Source organism: Pantherophis guttatus, chromosome 2, assembly GCF_059756535.1.
Source record: "Pantherophis guttatus breed Tessera chromosome 2, ASM5975653v1, whole genome shotgun sequence".
NCBI lineage: Eukaryota > Metazoa > Chordata > Lepidosauria > Squamata > Colubridae > Pantherophis > Pantherophis guttatus.
Window position 1 is genome coordinate 242624648 of NC_142064.1, and position 21443 is coordinate 242646090.

At 38.3% G+C, this 21443-nt stretch overlaps 1 long non-coding RNA gene across 1 annotated transcript in view; it reads right to left on the reverse strand.

The window, feature by feature from the left end:
* Window positions 1–859: 859 nt before the first annotated feature.
* Window positions 860–21443, reverse strand: part of LOC148115560 (uncharacterized) — a 29053-nt gene continuing 8469 nt past the window's right edge. The window contains exon 3 of the long non-coding RNA XR_015732692.1: window positions 860–1974. This is a non-coding gene — a long non-coding RNA (uncharacterized LOC148115560). The remainder of the gene's footprint in view (window positions 1975–21443) is intronic.

Sequence of the window (21443 nt, forward strand, 5' to 3'; positions counted from 1 at the left end):
CCAAGTCCCAGCTGATCGGGAGGAAATGGGGATTTTGCAGTAACCTTCCCCTGGAGTGGGGTGGGAATGGAGTTTTACAGTATCCTTCCCCTGCCACGTCCACCAAGCCATGCCACACCCACCAAGCCACACCCACAGAACCGGTAGTAAATTTTTTTGAAACCCACCACTGTTTCCCTCCCAAATTGCAAAGGGCAAAACTTTAAATCAGGTTAAAGAAAATACTCAGAAATTGTCATCCTTAGAGCAATGCACTGGTTAGATAATATTAAATAAATAATATTCTTCTAGTAACCTTTGCTAATATGAAAAGGTTTCCTATTTATAGCTCATGGATTTCTTAGATGTCCTTTCTATAGAAACATGCACTTATGACTCTGCTATTAATAGTAGTCTTAGTAGTTCTGAGGACAAAATCATTTGCTTCTTAGTGTTGTCAGGTACTCTAACGTCTCTAGGAGAGTTGAACCATTTCTTCCAGCTGCCTTTGCTTCTCCTTTAACTTTTAGGACTCCACTAATATACAACTTGGTTTTTTAAAAAACGGCTTTCATGTTTCGTGTTTTTAGTCTTGTCATAGAATCAACCATAACAGGGTTGATACATGCCTATAGTATGTGCGCATATGCTTGCTTACCAGTGTAATATTTAGTAAGTAAAGCATTTTAGTTTTTTTTATTCACAAACAAGTTTTATAATCCTGTTAATTAATTATAAGATCTAGATTCCTTAATATTTTATTTTCTGCATGTATAGCATTATTCTGAATTGTATTATTTATTTCAGTTTTAGACAATATGTCTGCATTTGTAATTTGAACCTTGTAACCTCTTACAATAATTGCACAAAATGCTGGCAGTAAAAAGTTAATTAATAATAATAAAAGATAACATAGCGAAGACAGATTCAAATGTTTCTACACTTTACAGTCTATTTAGACAGCTTCAAAGTCAAGGCCACTAGCCACATTCTACAAAAGACAAGTTATCTTCTTTTACCAGGAATTCATTGTGTCTAAGGCCTACAGTCTGTAGACAACAAGGACAAGTAATTAAAACATATTACTTCATACTTATGTTATAGTATTCTTCCATATAGAGTGATGAAGCCTAACCACAGGAGAATTACTCACATATATTTTCAGTAGTACATGGACCAGGCTTAAAAGCTAATTGAATAATTTGGACTCATTAGTTATAAAACTAAAGCTCATTGACTTTTTTGAGAAATCAACCTATGACTGAATTCTCACTCACCAGCATGTTACACCATGATCTAATTCCAGTTTACAAAATAAATCAAAATTATACACTATAATTTTGGAACTATAAAATCAATTATATTAATCCATCTTCCTTATATGAACCCAGACTATCTCTGGGCACTTTGAACTATTAGGTTAAAGTTCAGTTTTACCTAAACCTGAATGTGGGGGTTGCCATTCACAGAATTGGTTGTGCAGACTGGCATTTCTGGAAGTTGGATAAGACTGGTTTGAATGTAGAAATGCAGTATGTTGATCACCCCAATAATTAATCCAATCTGAAACAGCAGGAAGGAGCTGAATTTTAGCCCCACATAAATGACATTTTCCTCTCTTTGGGACTACACAGTGCAATGTTTGCACAAATATTATATCCAGAGCTGCTTGTGAGTAGAAACAGACCCTTCATGATAGGGAAGCTATTTGCTGAGTATGTATTTAGGATTACAGCTTTGTTCTTTCAGATGTTGGATATCTGTTCACTTAGGCTAGAGTTTTTCTACAAGCACACGGTCTCTCTTGTCTGCAAAGATTCATGGCACAGAACTATAAGAGACTAGTCTGCATGTCATCCAAAGTGCCAATAACAGTAAATCAAATAGTCAAATACAATACCACCCAGGAACTGGGGGCAACAGCAGAGTTTGATCTACAGTTCCATTCCATAGTTGATGGCTCTTTGTGTAAGCCCCGAAATATGTTGATCAAGCCTGGTAACACAAACAAAACAAACACAAAATAAGCATTTATTTGACCTTTATGTGTTAAAGTCGGAATACTTCTAAAGAAGAAAAGGCAAATGGCCTTTGCTACTATTACAGTATGGAACTGTTCCTATTGACAACAATGAAACAGCTAAATAAGTATGTGCTACACAGAATAATATTATAGTTTAACAACAGATTTTAAGGGAGCACACTGTTCTTTGGAGAAATTACTTCCTTATGCTGAATGTTTCCTTTCTAGAAAACATAATTGGGTAAAAGGTAATTAAGACTGCAATGTATTTACTAGGAATAAGCAAGGAGCTTACTTCTCAGTAAATAGTTTGCTGTAAAAAAAAAAAAAAGATTTCTCCATAGAATCTTATGATGATGATGAGCCCCCCCCTCCCCCAGGGCTCCCTTGATCTTTCCTGTGTTTATTGTATTTTCTTTTCAAAAAATGAAATTATGTGAGAATGATGAAATAAGTCAATTGTAATTAGGTACTTGATTAAACATTCTAGTAAGTACCATTTGCAGTTAATATCTAACACCGGAGGCTTGTTTGGAGTTGTGCTCAACTTGAGTTTTTAAGAGCTAAAATTGGTACTTAACAAAACAGGCCAAAACTGTTATCTCTTAAGTTCTCTTCAAATAATTACATGATTATTACTCATTCTCCACCTAATTTCTCCAATGCCTTGGCTTATGACCAGCAGAGGTCTATTGGCTTGGCATAATGGAAGTTACAGTCTGCCAGATATAAAGGAAATACCTTTTTTTTTTTCAGTTAGTGCAGATGTTATGGGAAAACTGAGTTGTTTTCTGGTGCTTATATGATATGTTTTGTATATACATATTATCTCTCTCTCCCCGTGTGTATGTGCTTTCCAATCAGTGTTGACTCCTGGTGACTGCCTGGAGAAATCCCAGCAATATTCTTGGCAAGGATTTTTCAAAAGTGGTTTCTGAATTGCCTCATTCTCAGGAAAGACAAAAAGAGAGAGGGAGAGGGAGGGAGAGGGAGAGGGAGAGAGAGGATCCCTTCTGGGAAGGAAGGAAGGAAGGAAGGAAGGAAGGAAGGAAGGAAGGAAGGAGGGAGGGAGGGAGGGAGGGAGGGAGGAAAATACTCCCACTCTCATTGATTTTTTTTTTGCCCAGCCTTGGTCATTCTGCTTCTCTGTTTAGATAAGGAAACATCTCTGAAATGAGATGGACCCCAGGTTGTCTAGTGAACATTAAAATCAAATACAATGTCACTAGAAGGCAGTGGTGGGATTCAGCCAGTTTGCACCACTTTGGGAGAACCAGTTGTTAACTTTCTGAGCAGTTTGGTGAACTGGTTGTTGAAAAAAATCATCAGGGCAGAGAACTGGTTGTTAAATTACTTGAATCCCATCACTGCTAAAAGGTGCCCTAATATATTATCTCCAGACGAGATGTCAAATATTTTACTGTTCTTTAAGAGCCTGAGCACTGTTGCATCTCTCTCAGCTTTTCTTCTTTGGTCAGATGTGGTTTTTCAACCATCTTCAATCACAGGCAGACTCCTTCCAATTTGCCTTCTCTTCCCTTTCAGCCCCATTTTTTTCCCACAGATCTGTCTGTTTCATAGCTCCTTACAGGAAAGGGGTAATATTTGAGCAGAGAGCATAATCTGAGGCCACAGAGTCCCAATAAGCTTGAACAGAATCACCAGGCTCCTGCCAAAGATGTCATTTTTAACAAGGTTTTTTTTAAAGAAATGTTGAATGTATGGAGTTATACTAATGGTATTGTTTTAATTTAATGTTTAACTTGGCCCTGTGTATTTTGGGACTACAGCAAACCTTTCCAGTGCTTCTCAGTGGGTAATCCTTATCAAGCATTACAGTTCCAAAATGGATGGAAATTATTTCTTAAATTCTGTTTTCACCAATGGGAGTCTTTGAAATCTGGAGTCTTCTACTTATACATGTAGTCCTTGGCTTACAACCATTCATTTAGAAATCATTCAAAGTTGCAACAGTGCTGAAAAAAGTGACTCACGAGTCACAACCAGTCCTCACACTTATGACTGTTGCAGCAGCCCCATGTTCAAAATTCAGACACATGGAAACCAGGATGCATTTACAACAGTTGCAGTGTCCCAGGGTCATGTGATCTCAGTTTATAACATTCCCAACTGGCTTCCAACAAGCAAGTCAACAGGAGAAGCCGGATTCGTTTAGTGACAGCATGATTTGCTTCACAACTATGGCAAAAAAAAACAGTTGTAAATTTAGAGATAACTTAATTTACACCTTGCTTAGCAATGGAAAAATTGGTCTCACTTATGGTCATAAATTGAGGACTACCTGAATTAGACTAATTTCCCATAACTTCAAGCCTGCAGGAATAATGAAAATGTTGCCTGGGAACTGTGAAGACTAGTCTCACTGCTCTGGGTAACCCAGACTGACCTTGAGCCAAAAGAGAGTATACAGGAACAACGGCTTTTCAGGGAAAACGGGCCCACAGACTGAAGTAATTTTAAAAATGGATTGGTCTCTGTGCAATTCCCAGGGTTTATTTCATCTTGCTTGGACATGTATGTATTACATTAGCTACTAATGTGGTTTACAAATATTGGACTTGCAGGGTAGAGTTAGCTCGCGGCTATGAAGTTTGTTGAGCAACGTCCTGTCATTCATCCAAGAACCACATCTAGTTTGCCAACTTGTGCCTCAAATGCTGTCTACTTTTTTGTACATGTGGACAGGAAAAGGCAAACCAGTTTATCACCTCAGCTTCTGGCTACCATTGTAACCACCTTCGGTGTTGTTGTTTTTTCTTTCTTCTATACATTTCACTCGGTTGATTCTAGCTGACTTTGGAGATATGTTAAGTTCTCATTGCTGCTTTATGTGTGTCTTTCAGAAAGAATGAGGGTTCAGAAATGGCTTAAGAATGTTTGTCAGAAAGAGAGAGCGAGAGACAGAAATCGATTTCTAGACAGATTGTGGTCAGTCATAGTCAGCCACGAAGTATGTAGTCTCTTGCAGAGACAAATTCTAATATAAGTAGTCCTCGATTTACTGTAATTGGGGCCAGAATTTCAGTTACTAAACAATAGGGTTGTTAAGTGAGCCATGTCTGATTTTATAATCTTTTTTGCCACGGGCATTAAGCAAATCACTGCTATTATTAAGAGAATTGTACAGCCATTAGGAGAATTCAGCTTCCCCCTCCTGATTTTGTTTGTCGGAAGGCCGCAGATGCTGGTCACGTGACCATGGGATGCTCCTAACCATTGTAAATAGATGCCAGTTGCCAAGTGCTCAAAATTTGATCACATGACAGTAACAGAGTTGGAAGGGACTTTGGAAGTCATCTAGTCCAGGGATCCCTAAACCCCTGGACCGTGGCACACTACCAGGCCATGGCCTATTTGGAATTGGGCCGCACAGCTGGCTGGCTGGAGCACCCGCGCTCAGCTCAACTTGCACAAGTGGTTGGCCATGGATATCGGTCCTGCATATCAGCCCATCGCTCGCACAAGCCAAGCTGTGCACATGCACGCCAGTCCATCACTCACACTAGGACTGTGTGGGTATGCACATCGGACTGCCACTCATTTGGCCCAGTTACCCCCTCCCTCCCCAGCTGGCCCACCAAGCTGCCAAACTTGGGGACCGCTGATCTAGTCCAACCCCCTGCTCTCGTAGGAGACCTATACTATTTCTGATAAATGTCTGTCCAGTCTCTTCTTCAAAGCCTCCACTGATGGGGCGCTCACAACTTCCAAAGATAATTTGTTCCACTGTTTAATTCTTAATTAACTGTAGGGGATGCTGTGACAATTGTAAGTGTAAGGTGGGTTGTAAGTCCCTTTTTTCAGTGCCGTAACTTTGAATGGTCACAAAACAAATGGTTGTAAATCAAGGACTATCAATAATTCAGATGGCCATATAAGGGAATTAAATTAATTCACAGCAAGTTGTAATTTTCTTAATACTGTTCTGCTAAAAAAATTCCCCTGCATTTTTTCCAGCTGGTTGATCATTCAGTTTGATGAACTGAATTTTGGGAAAAAACTTTCATAGATGAAGCTGTGGAATTCTTCAATTATTTTAATCACAGTGGCCAAGGAAATGGGTCAGTGCCCTGCCTTTCACTTAATAATCAGGTTTATTTTATTTTATTGATCAGTTGCTCGGGGTCACATTGAATGGTGGGCAGCAAATAAATTTTGTTATTATTATTATTATTTTGGTTAATCTTTAGTGAGATTCACAGCCTTTGAGGCTGGTTAGTAGCTCAGCAGCTCGAGTCCTAACCAAGGACCTAGGAACTGTTAAGGTATCGTTGGAGGATGTAAGCTGTTCCGAGTAAGGTGGTTTTTTGTAGTCAAAATGTTCAAGTCTGGCAAATTTAGAATTTCTAAATAGCGGGGTAGCCCTTTGGGTATTGCTCCAAGGGCTCCAATTACAATCGGGACAACACACGATTTCTTTTTCCACAGCCGCTCAACTTCAATTTGCAAATCTCAGTACTTTGTGATTTTTTCTTGCTGCTTATCTTCAATCCGTGCATCACCATTATTATTATTATTATTATTATTATTATTATTATTATTATTATTATTATTAAGTGATCAAATTTATACTCCACCCATCTCACTAAGTGAGAGTTTGCAACCTCTCTGGTTTACCACTCTTCAATTAAAGAGGAAGGGAAGACTTGAGGAAAAAAAACCTTCTTCTCTAACAGAGCCTTTTCAGATTGGGAAGGCAAAGAGGTTTCAGAATGATAGAAAGATAAACAATAAAAAAAGAACAACATTAACAGTGATAGCTCTCTGCCATTTCTAACAATAATTCCTCACCATCACCACCAACCCTCCCCAGTTCCCCAAGCATTCAAAAGGAATTCTGAAGCACTCAGGAAATGAGATAGAGAAGCAGAAGCCTCTTTTGAAGAAGAAGAAGAAAATGCTTGAGAAAGTGCAAGACAGATTTTAGTGGCAGCTTATTATGTCCAACGATATACTAAAGGTGCAGAATATCTTTTGATAGTTCTAAGGCTGGTTTCCTGATTTACAAAATAGAAGGTTAACTGATTAAAAGTCTAGGCACTTTTTCTTCTGGTGAGGGACAAACCTCTCTCTATAGCTGAAAATAGCAGTTTTCTAACAGTAGGAAAAGGGCACCATTTCTTTGCATGCCCTTTTGTGAAATTTAGATCCCAGTGAAATCATTTGGGGCTCTCTCTGCAGGATTGAGAATACCTTAAATTCATCTGTATGAGTCTTTCATGAGAATAATATCAACAAAATAAGAAAGTCAGTAAGTAATTGAAAAGATCACTGGATATTTTTTTTTTTAAGTATATGGGTGTCTTCTACAAATCAGTAGAGAGGTACCTCAGATATCCCTTGGGAAAAGAGTTGCAAAATGATTACATAAGAGACCATGTTTTGTTTTATTTTTAATGAGGCCTTTTTTTATCCCAGCTTTACTGTTTTTTTTTAAATAACTTAAGGAGGTAAACATGCATAATATTCTTTCCTCCTATTTTTCCCATAACAAACCTATGAGGTAACTTGGGCTAAGGGACAGTGATTGGCCCAAGGTCACCCAGCTGGTTTCTAGGCCAATATATTAAACCATTACACCAAACTGACTCATGTTCCTTCAGCTGGTATCTCTTTCTGTTCTCTGAGACAGTAGTTATTCCCTATTCTCAGAAAGATGACAGAATATCAATCTGAATGCAAGATGAACTTCAGAGGAACTGGTCTAGAACTATAAATCTTAAACATTTTAAATTGAACTGGAACGAGTAGGCAGCCAATTATAAGGAGTGTAGAACAGCTATAATGCATTAAGAGCATTTTACTCCTGCAAATAACCTATTGCTGCTTTCTGCTTAATTGGAGTTTCAATCAGAGGCAGGTTCTGACCAGTTCTGGAGAACCGGTAGTGGAAATTTTAAGTACCGTATTTTTTGGAGTATAAGATGTACCTTTTCCCCCCCTAAAAGGGGGTGAAGATTTAGGTGTGTCTTATACACCGAATGTAGCCCCGCCCACCCACTGGCCCCCACTCTTTGGCCTCTGCCTCGCTGCAGTTACCTCCTTGCAAGCAAACAGCAAGAAAAAACAGCTCATTTCAGCTTCAGCACAGCCTAATTAGCACAAGTTGATTGGATCGGCTTCCCGAGTCTCAGCTGATTTGCTCTCAGCTGTTTTGTGCAGGGCTCTGCTGCTTGCTGCAAGGATGTAAATTTCTGGAGCAGATTTTTTTTTTCCTTGTGCAAATCAAGCTATGCTGAAAACGAAACTGAAAGTAAAGCAGGCTGTTTGCTGTATGCTGCAACGAGGCAAAATTACTCAAAGGCAGAGGCAGAGGGAGATTTCTTTTTCTTCTTTTCCTCACCAAAAAAGATAGGTGCGTCTTATACTCAGGTGTGTCTTATACTCCAAAAATATGGTAGTTCAGAGAACTGGTAGTAAAAATTCTGACTGGCCCCGACCCCATCTAGTCTGTCTCCTGAGTCCCAGCTGATCGGGAGGAAATGGGGATTTTGCAGTAACCTTCCCCTGCCACCCCCACCAAGCCACCCCCACCAAGCCATGCCACGCCCATCAAGCCACACCCACAGAACCCGTAGTAAAAAATTTTGAAACCCACCACTGGTTTCAATATCATCTTTAATACCATGTTATGCACCGGTGAGATCTTCGCCATCAAGTTAGCATCTTAGTCATGAGGAGACCTTATGACTAAGGTCTCCTTTGACCTTAGTTATAAATACAGCTTCTAAGGCTGTCTGATACATAGACTTTAAGACATTGCAGGAAAGATTCATTGTTGAATATTGGTGCCATCTTGTTTCTATCTGCAGAAAAAAAAAATTCTGAATGTGTCCATTGGGTCCCAGGGGCCAAAGACTCCTGGTTTCTTGTATTGTGATTTGGAGGGCATATTATTTCCCACCATTACAAACACAGAGCGTTCTTGCTCTTTTCTAAAGTTACTGCTTTCAAAAAGCAAAACAAAATACAAAAACCTCGTGAAAGGAATACCTCACAAATACAGTCAATAATTACTTCCTCCATATAATGTGAAGGAGTATTGAGACTGGGAAATAATGGCTTATAAGCAAGCAGCAGTAGCAGTAATTTATGACTTCTACAGCCCCGACTGAGATGGAAAGAGATTTACATACAATGCCTTATTCTCCATTTAGCCAAGGTTCATAAGGGAAGTCAGTGACATTTGACAGATCTAGGAAGAGAAAATGTAACCTGATAAAATTGTCAGTGAAGCAAGCATGGTTAAATAAAAACAGTATAAGCTCTCTTATAAAGAAGGCAACTGAAATGGACTGACTGATTGATTATATGAATAATCAGTGTCAACTCTTAGAGACAACATAGCTAAACCTTATCTTGGGTATCTGTCTTCAGTGTGGTATTTCAGTTTTTTTAGAAGAACACCTATCATTGTGTAATTGAGGACATCCACTTTGCTGCTGGCACTTTCCTTTCCACTTTTCCAGCATTATAGACTTCTCAAGACGCAGACAAATTAAGGCTATGTATAATTCATAGTACATTTCTGGTTGAAGTTCTGCAATATTAAAACACAAAGAGAATGTTATCTCAACAGCTGGTCAGATTATATTTTATTCTTTTAAGGAAGCCCTCTGACCTCATTTTGGTCAGTGTTTTCCACAGTTACCTGAAAGGCCTGAGGGCAAGGATGTGGAGTTGACAGGTCCACAAGGTGAAAGTAGTGGTTCAGATGAAGAATTATACAAAACTGAAATATGTTGTAGCATTATTGCCCATATTAATTGCTGTTGGGAGGAGGGAAATAGTTACAACACTAAAATATAATCCAGGGTTGCTTTCCCCATTATGGGAGGAAGTCAGACTGAGAAGGTTGTTTTTCATAGTGTACAGTGGAATCCAGTGTTATTATATACTTAGAGATATCTAAGGAACTGTACAACACTTAATTAGATATTTGCATAGCTAGGAGATGTTAAATAGGGGAAGTTACATCATCATTCCTCACTCTATTTCCATTAGGTTTTAGATAACTTTCTTGCAGCTGCCTCAGATTTTCAACAATATTTGCCTCATCCAACACAAGGTCATTTCACTTTCTTGTCATATATGTTACTCCCACCAATCCATTCCTAACTCATATCCAGTTCTTAATTAAATATAAATTATACTTCATTCATTTCTAAATAATTGGGCTATTATTTGTGTAAAAAAGTGTAAAATCAATAGGGTATTAAATACCAGGTACTTTTAAAGTAATTTTATTTTTATTTTTTTATTTATTTTTAATTTAATTTATATGCCGCCCTTCTCCGGAGACTCAGGGCGGCTTACAATGCGTTAAGCAATAGCCTTCATACTTTTGTATATTTTATACAAAGTCAGCTTATTGCCCCCACAAACTGGATCCTCATTTCACCTACCTTAGAAAGGATGGAAGGCTGAGTCAACCTTGAGCCTTGGAGAGATTCGAACCAGCAGAAATTGCAGGCAGCTGTGTTAATGACAGGGTGCACTAAACCACTGTACTATCAAGGCTCTTTTAATTTAATTTCATTTTAATTTAATTTATTATTTTAATTTAATTTTATACTAAAAACACTCCACATTTTTAATATGTCCCATGCTATCTGGGAAATTAAAAAGGTTGAAAGCCACAATTTTCAAGCTATATTTTCCAGACTATTCTGGAAATTAGTTACTGGAGTTACAAAAGTGCTTGCTTGAATTAGGAAACAGAGAAGAACTTTTGAGGAAAATGCAGCAATAGTCATTGGACTGCAGCCCCGATCATTTCAAGTTGGACAAGTTCATGTTTCCTTGAGCCAATTAGCTATGAACTTTGGCAACATCAATGCATCTTTCTAGCACTGCATAAGTCCAACTTAATGGTTGCTATTTTAAGTATCATAAACCAAAACCATTTAAGGAGTAAGTTGATTTGGATTTTCAAAAAGCCTAGGCCAAAATAGATTTATTCATTTGATTTATAAAACTGACCATTTTACTTTTATGGGACTCTAGGTGGATGATCCTAAAGGGGAAAGGAATTGTAAATGACAAGAAAAGAGAAAGAAATTTCACATAAATATGCAATGAAAACTCTAAAAAAAAACCAACAACCTAGATACGCTGATTCAATTAAAATCTAACATCATGTGTAATATTTTTTGTATAAATATAATCTGCTTAGCTGAAACTATCAAATCTGCCTGTTGTCGGGTGTGATTTCCACATTTCTCTTCTATTTTCTTTGGATCACTACGTGAGCAGCATTGTGAGAATCCATCTTCATGCTAACATACCAAACAAAAGCAAAATCGTTCTTTCTGTGTTGGGAATATTCCTTGCATTTAATTTCCTGATCATCTTGAGGATACCAGAAGGAGTGAGTTGAGGGGTACCTTTTCAACTGGACTGGGAGCCCATGCATTTGGGAACAAAATCTCCCACAAAAGAAAACTGAACTATCGCAAACTGTATCTTGGAGAACGCATCCTATTAGAAATTTATCATAATTCACAGTGCAACTATTTGTTTTTGAATGCTATGGTGGGAAAGAGTGCTAATTATGGTCACTACATTCACCTCCCATCAACTGCGTACTGATCTTTTTTCAGCTTTCTGTCCCCATGTCTAGATTGATTTCAATGGCCTCAGCCTCACTGACACCAAGGTGCTCGTCCTGTAAGGAAGCACGATGAAAAGATGTGACTTTAAGATGTCCCCTCTATAAAGAAAATGCTATTCATTCTGTTTGTGTGTGAGAGAGAGAAGGGGGGGGGGCTTTCCAGAAATTTCCATAAGATATTTTGGGATGGGAACAGTATACAGTGTAGGGTTCTAATTAAAGTAATATAATTAATATTTCAATCTTCTAACGTCCCTTTAGAGCTTGACTAATCTGAGGACTTTTTTTAACTGTCAAGATCCAGCTTCTAGATATATTTTGAGGGTGTGATATGCAAATGATATTTTCAATAACTGATTTATTTGGCTGCCTTTGGGGATAATACTTAAGTTTTATTTTTAACATATATAAACAGATTTTGTTTTGCTTTTTTTAACACAATAACATTACTGGCAGATCAGGAAAGCTAAAATGCCCAAACAATAATTAATTTTAGAAGAGTAATGCTAGTCTATAATGTGCTTTCCTGTTGAAGGAAACTTTCTTTCCCAAGAGAGATTAGGAGTTGACTTACAGAATAAAATCAAATGAACATTAAAAGGATTCATTCCAAATCAATATCAAAAGTGTTCTTTAATAGAATCCAGTTAAACTGGTATGAGGTAGCAGGTACAGTAGGTTGCCATCAAGTTTTGTTCTGTATGTTCTCAACATATTTAATGACTTAAATGAAGAGGTAAAGGGAATGCTTATTCAATTTGTAGATGTCACAAAATTGGGTGGGATAACTAATGTTCAGGAAGACAGAAATGTAGTTCAAATTGGTCTTTATAGGGGTAGGCCATAGGGTCATCGCAATATAAGTTTGAAGTTTATTTGATTTCTATACCGCCCTTCTCCCGAAGGACTCAGGGCGGTGTACAGCCATATTAAAATACATAGATTTATAAAATTTAAAACCAATTAAAATCAATATATAAAATTGGCCCGCAAGTTAAAACATACATACACCCATAATAAAAAATCATATTAGATCAGTCCAGCTTGCTGGAATAGGAGGGTCTTAAGTGCGTGGGGAAAAGTACACAGGTCGGGGCTAAGACGGAGCTCTAGGGGCAGCTCATTCCAGAGGGCTGGTGCCCCCACAGAGAAGGCTCTCCCCCTGGGTGTCGCCAGTCGGCATTGTTTGGCCGACGGCACCCTGAGGAGTCCCTCTCTGTGGGAGCATATTGGCCGGTGGGAGGTTGTTGATGGCAGAAGGTGGTCTCGTAGATACCCCAGTCCTAAGCCATGGAGCGCTTTAAAGGTGGTAACCAACACCTTGAATCGCACCCGGAAGACCACCGGGAGCCAGTGCAGCTCGCACAGGACAGGTGTTATGTGGGTGCGCCGAGTCGCACCCATAACCACCCGCGCGGCCGCATTCTGAACCAGTTGGAGCCTCCGAGTGCTCTTCAAGGGGAGCCCCATGTAGAGAGTGTTGCAGTAGTCCAGACGGGACGTCATGAGGGCATGAGTGACCATGCGCAAGGCATCCCAGTCCAGAAAGGGACGCAACTGGTCTGACCCTTTCATTTATTTATTTGATTTTATCTCACTACCTATGGAAATTCTCAATCATCCAGGTCATGGTTGTCCCAAAGGTGCTTTCTCAAAAGAGCTTTGTTTTTTTCCTTGAAGAAGTTTCACTTTTCATCCAAGAATTGAAGAAGTTTTTTTTTTTTGATGAGAAGCAAAATGTCTAGAAGGAAAAAACAAAGGAAGTCCAATTGCCTTCTGAAAAAACACCTTTGGGACTTTTATCTCACCATTATTATTGTTTATAAATAACTCAAAGGGGCAAATATGCCTAATATTCCTTCCTGCTCTTATTTTACCCACAATAACAATCCTGTGGGTTGAATTGGACTGAGAACAAGTGACTGGCCCAAGGTTACCCAACCAGTTTTTCAAGCCTAAAATGGCACCAGAACTCATAGTCTTCTAATCCCCAATCACTAGACCCAACTGGCTCTCATACTTGCAGATCATATCACATTATTCTAAAGTGGTGAAGCTTGCATTGTGTGATGCTCCGGTTATCATTTACCCTCATCCCTGCTGCAGACATTGCTGTTTACAGCTTAGGGAAATGGCCTGAAAGTAACAAAATCCAATTTAACAAGAAGAAATGTGAGGGTTTTTTTCCCCACTAAGGCAACAATTAATACATAGCTATAGATCTCGAAAATTTGAATTAATAATAGTGGTTTTTCACAAGTACTCAGACTAGTATTTGACTGCAAATTGAATATGACTCAGAAGTGTGATGAGTGGCAAAGAGGCAAAGCACAATTTTAGGCTGCATCAATAAAAGAATTAGACTGTACAGTTTCTAATTCCGGGGAAGAACTAGCTCTACTTGAGTCTGCATTAACTAGTTTCCACTTTGAGACCTTTGCGCTGTCCTGGGGATAATGTTTTTAAAAGTTTTAAAGGTTAAATTTTTTAAAAGAAGTTTTAAAAAGTAAAAGAAAAGCAGGAATAGGTGCAGACAAAAGAAACAAAATTATTAAGGGACTGAAAAAATATGAAAAGAGAAAGAGCTGTATATGTATAGCCTTAAGAAGACCGAGGGGGTCAAATCGATAGTATTTTTCCAGTCTTTGAAAAGATGTCACACAGAAGGAGGTTAAGACCTATGATTCCAGAATACAAAATAAGGATTTAAGTTATAGAAGGACAAACTTCAGTGGAAAATTAGGGGGGAAAAAACACCCAACATTAAGACCATTCAAAAGTGGAGCTAGCTGCTCAGGAGATGTAGAATGTTTCTACTCATCGGATGACTTCAATGAGGTAAGTTGGGTAACTGTTACAAATGCTTTAACTTGGATTCCACATGGAGTAGGGGTTTGACCCTAAATGACCCCTTCTAATTCTATAATTTGAAGCAATAGAAGCTGTAGTCCAGGTGTAGGTTAAAATCACTTTGTTGTTTAAAACATAATTTTGATGTCAACAAACACTTCACACAGTAGTTTAGAAAAGAATAAAGACTTGATTTTGAAACTCTAGTTTAGTTCTCATTATGTAGATGTATGATTTGGTTTTGGTTATAGGAGCCAAAAAATTGAAATGAAATATTCCTTTGCATTAGTTATCACTCTCTTATAATTTGAAACTATTTTTTCTTCTTTTTTGGTATGGACAACATAATGGGAATATCACTATATACATATACACATATGCATACTATAACAGATTATTTATGTATATCAGGGGTGAAATCCAGCATGTTCTGAGGCTCTGGAGAACCGGTAGCGGAAATTTTGAGCAGTTCGGAGAACCAGCAAATACTACCTCTGGCTGGCCACAGAGTGGGATGGGAATGGGGATTTTGCAATATCCTTCCCCTGGAGTGGGATGGGAATGGAGATGTTGCAGTATCCTTTCCCTGCCATGCCCACCAAGCCACGTCCACCAAGCCACACCATGCCCACAGAACCGGTAGTAAAAAAATATGGATTTCACCACTAATGTATATGCATGTATTCCTGTGTGACTCAGGGAGAGAAAATGAGGGTTCCCCCACCCCCAGGCATTAAATTATCCAATAGAGTAGGAATAGGTGCAGACAAAAGAAACAAAATTATTAAGTGTTGGATTTAATATTAAAAAGCTTAAGAACTTCTGGTAAACTCTAAACACATAGAATTACAACTCCCGTTATCCTCAGCCAGTGTAGCTAGCTTGATTGCACTAACTTAACATGACCAACTTTTTTACAATGAGAAGGAGGACACAAATAAATTGACAAAAAAAAAATTGTAAATAAAACATAGAGCTACATGAACGATGCAGGCACATTCATTATGAATAAATAAAATGAATTATTAAAACTGAAACAATAACGTAAGCGAATAAACTTGTAAATAAAATTGTATTTGGAAATTATTAAATAGATAATGAATTAATAAAACGTGAATTATTGTGCTCACCTGTGTATGATTGAATATTCACTGAGAAAGAAGTGAGTCTAATGCGTGCGTATGTGCCGTGCTGTGTTTCGGTAAGAAGTAAACAAAGCCACTTGCACGCGGCGCAGTCTCTCAAAACAATTCTCCTGTGCGGAGCGCATGCATCTCATAATCGCGTCTCGCCACACTGTACCGAGCCTTGACGAATCGTCATGTCAAATACAAATACGTCACATCACACGCAATGGATCGGATCGGATTGGCATCAATCAAATACGGAGTTTTACAGATTAGTCTTCAAATATTGAAAAGGAGGACATGTAGGAGGACACTTTTTGAGAGAGGACAGAATTTACAAAAGAAGGACTGTCCTCCCTAAAGGAGGACGATTGGTTACCTTACCTAACTGGCATTGTGAGATCTGAGTCCAATACACCTGTACTACAAGTATGTTCAGCCATTTTAGCACTAGTACACAATTTTATCAATATTCCTCATGTGTGGATTCCAACTCCCCATGCTAGCTGGGGAATTCTGGGAGTTGAAGTCCACACATCTTAAAGTTGCTGAGGTTGAAAATCACTACTTTAGAGTTAGAAGGTTTTTTTTTTTAACTATTCAAGTAAATGAAATATTGAGCAAATGTATGATAAACAGTATCAATGTAAAGCAGTATCAGCAGTATATAAGCAGTATAATATAAAGCAGTATATATAAGCAGTATAAAGACAAGCATGTATGTGGCGGGCATAAATGGAGTCTGACTTCCATCTTTTCTGCCAAATTAATAATATTTTGTCTATGCACATCAAATAAATATGAACATTAAAAAAGTAGTGAATCTACTTTTCAAGAGCTTGATAGTACAGTGGTCTAAAGCACCCTGTTATTAAGACCAGCTGTCTGCAATTACTGCAGGTTAGAATCTCGCCAGGCTCAAGGTTGACTCAGCCTTCCATCCTTTCTAAGGTAGGTAAATTGAGGACCCATTTGTGGGGGCAATAAGCTGACTTTGTATAAATATACAAAAGGATGAAGGCTATTGCTTAGCGCATTGTAAGCCGCTCTGAGTCTCCGGAGAAGGGCGGCATATAAATCAATTTTTTAAAAAAAAATCTATAGACCATAGAACAGGTTTGTTTGTTTGTTTGTTACATTTATAGCCCCCCCGTCTTACCTCAAATTTACTCTAACGCAATGTTTAATACACAATTGTAGGAATAGTGCAGCTAAAATGCTACTATATTAGTGTGATCCACTTTTATAATTTCCTTCTGAGTAAAGTTTGATAAAGTATAACTTCATTATTCAAAACTGATTTGGACACGACCTTTTTATTCAATTTAAACAGTAAAATATATGCATAGCGTCATGCGTTATGAAGAGTGCGTGATGTTGGATGGCTGAATTTTCCTGCATTAAACTAAGAAACAAATCTGGAAAAAGATGAAATCCCTACTTACATACCCAATGATGAACAGCCTCGCTATTTAAATGAATATTCATAGCTCATAACTGACAAGGCCAAGTGCATATGTTTGCTATTTAATTTGAGTACCTTCTGTACCAATTTAAATAATAAAGTGTGACTTTGCTGTAATGCAGTCGTATCGTGATAGCAGTTTCATATGCGGATGTGACAATTAGCTAGTATGATTAAACTTTATTAGGTACAAATCTATTTATACAAACATTGGATGTTCTTGGCCTAATTTTGCTTTTAGTTGTGTCAGGACCGTCTTTTAAGATTTCATTCCTTAAGGTTACATACAGAAAGAAACAGACATCTATATTAGTGCTGATATACCCATAAGCTTTTCTCAAGTGCTGGGGGAAAAGATTTTTAACTTTTGAAGGGCAGGCGTTTTGATAGGGTATCTATGTTTTTAGCAAGTAGAAAGATGAAATATAACTTTATATCAGAATGTTAGGAAAGATGCAATTTAAATTTTAGCTAATGGTACACTTAAGGAGACAAAAAGATACAGGTAGTCCTACACTTACAACAGTTCCTTTAGTGACCATTCAAAGTTACAACGGTACCAGAAGTGGGCTTCACATACTGTAGCAAACGGTTTGCCCAGCACCAGAAATGTGAATGTGCACGCACCATCGGCACATGCGTGTGGCACAGGGATGGGTTTTACTTACCTTTACTACTGGTTCGCAGCGGGGCCGCATACACACACTCGCTTCACTCGCGTGTGCATGCACTCTCCTGCGCATGCGCAGAAGTGTTTTGATGACGTCGGGGTTGGTGGGCGGAGCCTCCCGACGGTTTTACTACCGGTTCTATAGAACCGGTGCGAACCAGGGGCAACCCACCACTGATGTGGCATCAAACAACATGGCAATTCGCTCGCATGTGCCATCTACACATGCATGTGGCATCAGAAACACAGCAATATAGAACAGGATTGCGCCCCCCCCCACCTGCAGGTCGTCACTACCGGTTCGCCCAAAAAGGTCCGAACTGGCTAAATACCATCTCTGAATAGCACTGAGAAATGTGACTTATGACACTTTTTACACTCATGACCATTGTAGCATCCCCACGGTCACGTGATCAAAATTTAGATGCCTGGCAACTGACTCATATTTATGATGGTTGCAGTATCCCAGGGCCAGGTGATCCTCTTCTGTGACCTTTTTACAAGCAAAGTCAGATTACAACTGTGTTGATAACTTAACAACTGTAGTGATTAACTTAATGACTGTAGCAAGAAAGGTCGTAAAATGAGGCAAAATTCACTTAACTGATGTTTCACTTAGCAACAGAAATTTGGGGAACAATTGTGGTCATAAATCAAGGATTACCAAAGCAACAACAATTCTTAGCCAACTCTATACCAAGTACTTCTAATACTTCTAAACACACACACACAGACACACACACGAGAGAGAGAGTGAGGGGGGGGATGTATTCTTGGCCATCTGAATTTCTACAGATGTCCCTCATGAATCTCACCTCCTATATATTCTAGGAATTGAAATCCCTGAAATTCATACTGGATAATTTCTAGGCAGTCTCAAATGTTCCTATATGAACATATGGTCGATTACACATAGCATAATTTAGGGTGTGCTTATGATAAAGAGATTGCTTCGGTTACCATGGTGAATGATCTAATTTGCAAACTAGTAAGGAGTGTACGTTGCTTTCGATTTTGCTGGATTTCTCAGACTTTTTTTTAATTTAAAATGGCCATGATATCATAATTGGATTAGTCTTCATAGCTCTGTTTTATGATGGGACTGCTCCTTCTTGGAGCAGGTTTCAAGAGATGGTGCCAAGGCTCGGTAACAGTTTTCATTTTATCCTCCTTGAATTTTTAATTCTGCTAGAAAATACTCTGTATTTTAGATATTCAATGCCATTACTGGAAGTCCTCAATTTATGATTGTTACTGAGCCCAGAATTATGATGATTAAGTTGTGGTGGTCATTAAATAGGTCACCACGAGACTGTGTGTGATTTTACAACTTTTTTTCTGATAGCTGTTAAGCAAATTTATTTATTTATTTATTAGTCCAATTTATATGCCGCCCTTCTCCGTAGACTCAGGGTGGCTTACAATGCATTATAGCAATAGTTTGCATACCTTTATGTATATACCTGCTTATTAGGGCTTTCGGGGGGCCCTAAGCGGTGTTGTTCTATACAAAGCTGGCTTATTGCCCCCACAATCCGGGTCCTCAATTTACCTATCTCAGAAGGATGGAAGGCTGAGTCAACCTTGAGCCTGGTGAGATTTGAACTCGCACTAATTGTAGGCAGCTGGCAGCTAAGTGCTAGCACTTAACAGCACTTAGTCCGCTGTACCACCAAGGCTCTTGGTGACACTCTCATTAAGCAAATTAGGTTATAAGTAGCTCTGAGAATGTCCATCATAAGTTTGAATAGTCGCTAAGCAAGGATTGCCTATAGTATAGTGGTTTCTATAACTTTAGCACTCCATCTCCATCTTGCAAGGAAGATATTGAAATCCTAACTCAGTGTCCAGTACTGTTAATGTAGTGGAGCTTAATCCAGAAAAGACAAATTTACTTTTGGACAGTTGAAACAAAATAGGCCATAGGATTAGAGATATCATCTGTGCTGGAGTTATATATAGCCTGAAGATTCCTTGGCTCAGCCCTAGGATTCCATTCCATACATCCATTCCCATAATATTAATATATCTGTCCTTTATGATGTTATTTGGCTAGGTGATACATCTTTTAAACACAACCTAGTTGGAGAATATTCTCTACCAAGGGCAATCCCTAAAATGGTTTGGAAGTTCCATTGATCCAAACTATTGATTAAAGTTAGCTAAAGGAATAACATGAGTTCCCTGTTAAAACTATCTTAACAACTACTGATAAGTTTTAGGCATGATTCCATGTGCTGGTTATGACAAGACATTCTTTACAACTTGAAAACCCTATCCCAAGGAATCTGTCCAGGTCCCAAAGGCGCTTTTCGAAAGGTAACTGGACATTCTTAATTTTTCTTTGAAGACCTTTCACTTCTCGTCCAAGAAGCTTCTTCAGTTTTGCTTCTCATCCAAGAAGCTTCAACTATGGAGCTGAAGAAAGCAGCTTCTTGGGCGAGAAACAAAATGTCTTCAAAGAAAAATTAAGAATGTCCAGTTACCTTTCGAAAAGCGCCTTTGGGACAACCATGACCTGGATGATTGAGAATCTCCATAGGCAATCTGCCCAGGTGTTAAATTTTTCAGGAAAATACCTTCTTTCAGTTTTTCCATCAAGACATGGCTGGTGGAACGCGAGAGAGCCAACCTGATGATTATTCTTTACTCTGAGAGGTGGTAAAGCTAACTGTGCAATTCTTTCACATGTAGTCAAGGATTGGCTGATAAAGTTAGCATTTTTCAAATCATGGTATATCTTAATGTGTTTTAATGTATGCTTTTAGTTGTACTGTACTGTATTGTTTAAATTTATTTTGTTAGCTACCTTGAGCACCACCTATTGGTGAAAATATAGGATACACATCCTCTTAATAAACACTGAAAATGTTTTTAAAGGGGAAAAAAATGCTCAACAATTATGGAGACATTTTACCATTAAAGCTTAAAATTATTACACAGTGCCATAACACAATCAAATTTGACATTTTAGAATCATATATATTAGTTGGAGATATTAAGCCTGTGCTTAAGGCTGTAATCTAAAACATAACTCAACAACAAGTTCTGCTTCAGTCAATTGCATTTTTTTTTGTCTAAAGCAGATTTTCTTTTTGGTAAAAATCTGTTATTAGCACTGTCACACTAAACTAAATGCACTTTAAAAGTATTTAATTTTAAAGATTTAAACTTTAGGTGCATACGTGCTGTGGAGGATAGATGAAAGACCAGTATTGAACTTTTCAACTTGCTACTTATTAACCATAGCATCTACTGTGTCAATTTTGTAGTGTGCAAGTGTAGTCTACCCGCAATGTAGTACATCTGGGTCCATAATTCAGTGTTTCTGACTGCCCAGAATAAATGCTATGGACATCAACTTGGATATGAATCGACTCGGTACAAACCAATAGGCTCACTGAAGGATGCTGACCCCAGTCCCTCATTTTAGCCCAACTAATCTCACAAGGTCATTGTTGGGTGTATAAAATTGCAGGAGAGGAAAAGTGGGATAACAATCAGAAGAACAAAGAAAGCACTCAGGAGCAGAGCTTGCCGTGACTAACATACTGTATGTCTTTTTATTTCATGAGGTGCTTTGAATATCTGGAAAAAAGATCAGGGAATATGTAACTGTAACTTTTATTGTAGCATCAGCATTTATAACTGGAGCCCGTTTATTTTAGGTGCATTATACTTTAAGGCGGGCTAAG